The sequence below is a fragment of the Quercus lobata genome, chromosome 2 (assembly GCF_001633185.2).
Source record: "Quercus lobata isolate SW786 chromosome 2, ValleyOak3.0 Primary Assembly, whole genome shotgun sequence".
Taxonomy (NCBI): domain Eukaryota; kingdom Viridiplantae; phylum Streptophyta; class Magnoliopsida; order Fagales; family Fagaceae; genus Quercus; species Quercus lobata.
Window position 1 is genome coordinate 32,445,903 of NC_044905.1, and position 6,000 is coordinate 32,451,902.

The window sequence follows — 6,000 nt, forward strand, 5'->3', positions numbered from 1 at the left end:
TCTTCAGCTCCTCTGCATGCTTCACACGTGTGCTAACTTTGGCGACTTGCCAGTTGCGAGCCAGTCCCGAGACCTTGCTGAGTGCACACTCTTAAGCTTTTATTCACACTCTCTCGCACATTACCCTTACATGATTTCCACCTAAATATAGGGTTTCTAAATGCTAAATTGTAAGCAAATTTGGCATGGAATAAAGCCAACAAGATGGTTGATTAAATTCAACCTTACAATCTCCCCCTTTGGCTATTCTGTGACAAAACCCTAAAATAAACTCTAGACTTAACATGTGAGTTGGGAACAATTGAACAAAATTTACTCACACCTAACTCTAGAATCTGTGAAGCTCTTGAACTATAAGAATAAGTATCTCCTGAAAAACAACAACACAATATGATCATTGTATGCAGAAAACTTGTAATGCATATGGAGCAAGCACATTGCAATCAAGCAATATAGATTAAAGCAATAAAGTATGACATGACAAAAAAAAAATCACTATAAATAGTGACCACAATGCTCATTCACACTAGGAATGAACATCCGAACATGCAAGCTAATAAGCTGAATGCAAAGTATCATTTGCATGTCCAACACTCAACCGATACAACAACACAAGGAAATTGTATTAAGGATATAAAATCCAACAAGGGCACAAGAGTGATGTACTTAAAGAAAATGCATAACATTTAACAACAAGTACTAAGCTACAAAGCATGGGTACAAAAACAAAATGTTGAATATCATCTTATATATATAAAAACCAAAATGCTTCAAAAGCTTTAACCAAAACATATCCATGAGTTTAAACCAAGTATTTAACCAAGGTATTTAACATAGTACTTAGTAAACCCATAATAAAAAATTATCCAAAACATAACACCCAAAACCCATAGATAACATGAAGTAAAATGCTTAAAAGAAGTTTTTGCTCCCCCTTAAGAGCTACCCCTTCTTCTTCTCCAAAATTCTCCCCCTTCTTGACCGGAATGGCCAAAGGGCTACTGCTGGGTGGTAAAACTGTCAAACTTTGCTGAAAGTAGGTTCATCTGCTCTTGGATAGTAGCCAACTTGTCAGATTGCTCATTCTGGATGTCTTGGAGTCCATCAATCCTTTCAAGGATGATCTAAAATGCATCTGGAGGTACTGCAGAGGATGATGAAGCTCTGCTCCTTTGGCCACGACCTCTTGAACTTGATGGTTATCCTTCAGCTTCTGTCTCAGTCTCCATTGGTTCTCCTTCTTCTTGATCACCCTCCTCTTCATCACCCGGAAGACGAACTCTTATCCTTGTAATGGTTAGAGTATTAATGGCTAAGGGAGTAGGCATGAGACTGATGTCTTGAGGGATTTCCACACCCTTTGCTCTAAAAAGCCTCATAAGTAGACTAGGGAAGATTAGTTTTGCCCTTAAAGTGGTTCTTGTCTCATTAGCAATAATGAAGAAGATATGAGCACTTATATCAATGTAAGTATTCTCCTTGAGCTCCATGAGGAAAATGGCTCTAGCATTATTGATGGCGGTCATCTTCTTCACTAGGTACAAGTTGAACATCATGATTACTGTAAGACATCTCATATCAGCTAGAAAAGCAACAATGTTGAGGCATCTCCCTTCTCTAACTCCACCAATATGAGATTGAACAGTTTCAATGGAAAGCATTTTGTCCTTGTAGTGTGTGAAATCATGGTCCAAGTCCTTAAAACCCAGCACCTCATCAATATCATCTAGATCTATGTTGAATTCATGTCCTCGTATCCAACAATTGACCTCATCCTCTCTTAAAACAGCATTAGTATAGAATTCTCTAATCAGACGTTCACATACCCCAGGTAGATCACTCAATAGCTTGTCCCAACCTCTATCCTGAAAAAAACTGGGAATGAAAGTGTCCTTCAAATCAACCAAATCTACAAATCTTTCTTGGATGATGGGTGACTTCAAGTAGAACTGAGTGTATCTCTCAAAATGTTGGGGAGATCTGAACTTTGAATTGTCCATTTTCAACCTCTTGTCACCCTTTTTAGCAGTAGTCTTCTTCTTTGTAGGAGTCATCTGCAAAACCATAGCAGCAAAGACCACAAAAACAGAGCACAACAAATGGAAACTCAAAAATTAGTAACAAACTGGTAGCACTGAAAATGACAGAGAGTTATACCAAAGATTTAGTCTACACCACATTTCAGAACCAATTGGACAAGAGAGAACACATAGCAACAGAACACAATTGGGTGTAAACATAAAAATTTTTAAACAGAACACTATGTGGGTGTGTGCTCAAACCATTCATGGACAACCTAGGGCACAAAGCCAAACACATAAACTAATATGCAATAAGCAAACAGTGTGAACCAAGACACTCACAAATAGTGTATATCACAAAATCCCTAAAATTTAAGCACATGTCTATAAGACATTTCTCAATGGGTATGATATGCTCAACACAAGACAGATCAATAATCATACTAAAAGATGAAAATTAACCATGATAACAATTATATCAAGCATTATTTTATCAAAACCAACAATACCCATTCAATCAAACTCAACAAAAATAATCCAACCCAACAAAAATAATCCAACCCATATTCGAACAACATATATCTCAAAACTCAATAACAACTCTCAAAACAAGAAAACAAGGCTATAACTATGAAATACTTAGAGAAAATAAGAAAACCCATACCTTTTCTTGAGGATTGAAGTTGAGATGATGAAGAACAATGGAGGTTTTTGTGAGAAACACAGTGAGTTTGAGAGTGATATGAACGGACAAGACAATGAATAGTAAAAAATGTTCAAGGGAAAACTGAAAAGTTTTTAAAAAATTGTCCAAGAAGTGCAAAACATGCGTTTTTCATGACTGAAACAAGTCGCGAACAAGTCGCCAGGACAAGTTGCCAAACACCTTAGAGACAAAATTTTTGAAAAATTTGTCTAAGTGTTTTTCGCGACTAGAAGGTCCACCTGCGAGAAAGTCGCAAAAGGAGCCATGAAAATTTCTGTATAACCTCGCGACTGGAGCTTCCACTCATAAACAAGTCGCCAAATCAAGTTGTGAGAAACCTAAAAACCCAGATTTTTGAAAAATTTTCTAAGTATTTTTCGCGATTGGGACTTTAACCTGCCAGTGAGTCACGAAAACACTTTGTGTAAGCTCGCGACTAGGGCATGCGATTGGCTTGACCCGCGACCAAGTCGCCAAAACAGGGCAACACTATTCTTTTGAAATTTTTGATATTTTTGCAAAAACAAAATACTTTCCAAAAACAATTAAAACACTTAAAAATCTTTTTGTGTTTGATCAACAAAAATTGAGTATGTGAAACACATTTAATCAAGCACAATCATACAAATGAATATGGCATTCATTGAATATAGACATGTGTGATGTGTGTGGGTATCAAAAATGAGATAGTCCTTAGTCTAATGTGAAGTTTTAATGATCAATTCAACCACGACATACACAATTAGCACTAGGAAAAATGACCTATCTCAATTATAGAAATATGCATATATGACCTCCCACAAAACTTGATAACATAACATTGAAGCTTTTCACTTGGCTCCATATACATCATAACATTTGATCTTTTTGAATTATTACATCTCATTTTGAGATCGATGCCTGAAATTTTGATATTTCAATTTGATGAGCAAGCCTTTGGCTTTTTGGGCATCATACATTTTATTTTAAGTCGCTTTCCCTTTTACCTAGTCAAATACTAATATGTGCAACGGTTTTTGCAGCTCATTATCTCTTTTCATTTAGAGATTTACATTTGTTGAGCACTTTAAGCAAAAACAATAAAATAAAAGAGTGGGAAGATATATAGGCACAAGTCTATGCATGTCTCAAGATCAACAAAACCGACCAATCATTCATGACAAGTTTGAAAATCTATTTACAACAATCACATAGATGTTAAGATTTCTCCCACAATGATATGAGTGCATAGGAAACAAGCTACATTCGTAAATGCACAAAGCCATTAGTACAAAGGTACAAGGCAAAATATGCTTGTGACAAAACACAATAATGTCAATCAAACTTTTTGGATTTTCTACTTTTTATGTGTTTTTGGATTTTTGACATAAAAACAAGAAAAGATTGATAAAAAAAACAATGAAAAAATATTTAAAACAAATGCAAACAAACAAACACAAATTTTCAAATCAAGCTAGCATCACAACAAAAAGCACACAACCAAGTAAAGTCACAAAACATAGGAAGTATTAATGCATGAACATGTTGTAATGCTTATGCATGAGTACCCTTCTTCACCCACACGTCACGTGCGATTGGGGTGATATCCCTGTAGGATTGGGTAAGAGTGTTGTGGCTTTCAAACCTTCTGCTGAAGCTTGCCAAACAGGTGGTAAATGCATCAATCATCTTTATCACATCCATCACTCCAAAATCACCATCTCGACCTCTTGATTGTTCAACAGCCCAATTCCTTTTGTCATTTCTTGGTCCTCTTGACCTCTGATCACTTCCATTCTTCAATGCTCTAAGCCTATGACAATTTGATATGGTGTGTCCTTGAAGTCCATAATGATGGCAGAAATGTTTTGTTCTCGGACCTCTTTGTGATTTTGGAAGTGATTTCTCTTTGGCTTCAGACCTAACCACTGATTGGTTATGAGGCTTATTCAACACTCGTTGTTCAGCCACATTTCTGTTCTTCTCCACCTTTACTTTCTCAACAGTAGTGGCAACTACTATTGGTTTTTTAGCTTTCACAAACTTTACTTCCTTGGAGATATTGATAGCCGAACTACTCTCTCTAGTATATCCCAATCCAGTTCTGTCGGAGAAAGGTTTTTGATGAGAAAGTACTTCATCAAGCTTCTTGGAGGAAACTCGCTCTACTTTAGCATTGGCTTGAACCACTTCAAGCTTAAGAAATTTTATCTTTGAGTAAGCTTTAGTTAGCTCTCCATTCAGCGTCTCTATTTCACATTTGGCCTCCTTATATTGCACTAGGAGACTTCTATAGTCCTCTATCTTCTTTATCTTTTTAACGGCTGCTTTCGCCACCCTTGCATATTCTCCTGACTTCTCAAGGAGGGACTTGTAGTTCTCTTGAAGTCCCACTATACTTTCATCTTCCTCAACATCGGATTCTTCAACTACTCCCATTGGTTCCACCTCACTATGCTCCCCAAGCTCTTCTACAATCAAACTCAAATCATCTGAAGACTCAATGGGAGCAATAGTCATAAAAGTGGAGTAATTCCCTTCTCCATCACAGCTCTCTTTCGAATCCAAATTGGAAGAGTCCAAATCACTAAGAGTTGTGGCATACACCTTGCCCTTCATTCTCAAATAATTGGAACATTCTTTCTTGAAATGTCCATTGCACTCGAAGTGATTCCTTGAGTAAATTGAGACTCCTTCCCATCTTTCCTTTTAAAGTCCTTTTTATCCTTTCCAAAACTTGGGAATTTCCCTTTCTCAAAAAATTTTCCATTGTTCTTGAATTTCAAGAATTTTCGGAAATTCTTTACAAGGTATGCAACATCTTTCTCGACAACATCCTCATCCGATGAGTCATGAGCTTCTACCCTTTCATTAATCGTCTTAAAAGCAAGGGATTTTCTCTTCCTTTGTGAGGGCAATGACAGATCATATGTTTGAAGTGAGCCAATTAGTTCTTGAACTTTGATATCATCAAGGTCCTTGCTCTTTTCAATTGCTGTAACCTTTGCACGGAAACTCTTCGGCAATGATCGAAGGATTTTCCTCACTATCTTTAAGTCCTCCGTTTTCTCACCCAAGTTGAACTTGCCAATAACCACCTCATTCTCACTCATTTTCAGCTCCTCAAACCGAGTGGTCAACATCTGCAACTTAGTGTCTTTCACTTTCTTTGTTCCTTTATATGTGGTGTCCAATATTTGTCATGCCTCCTTGGCAATAGTGATGTGAGATATCCTGTGGAACTCATTTGGAGATACACCACAAAAAATAGCATTTAGTGCCTTGCTATTTGCA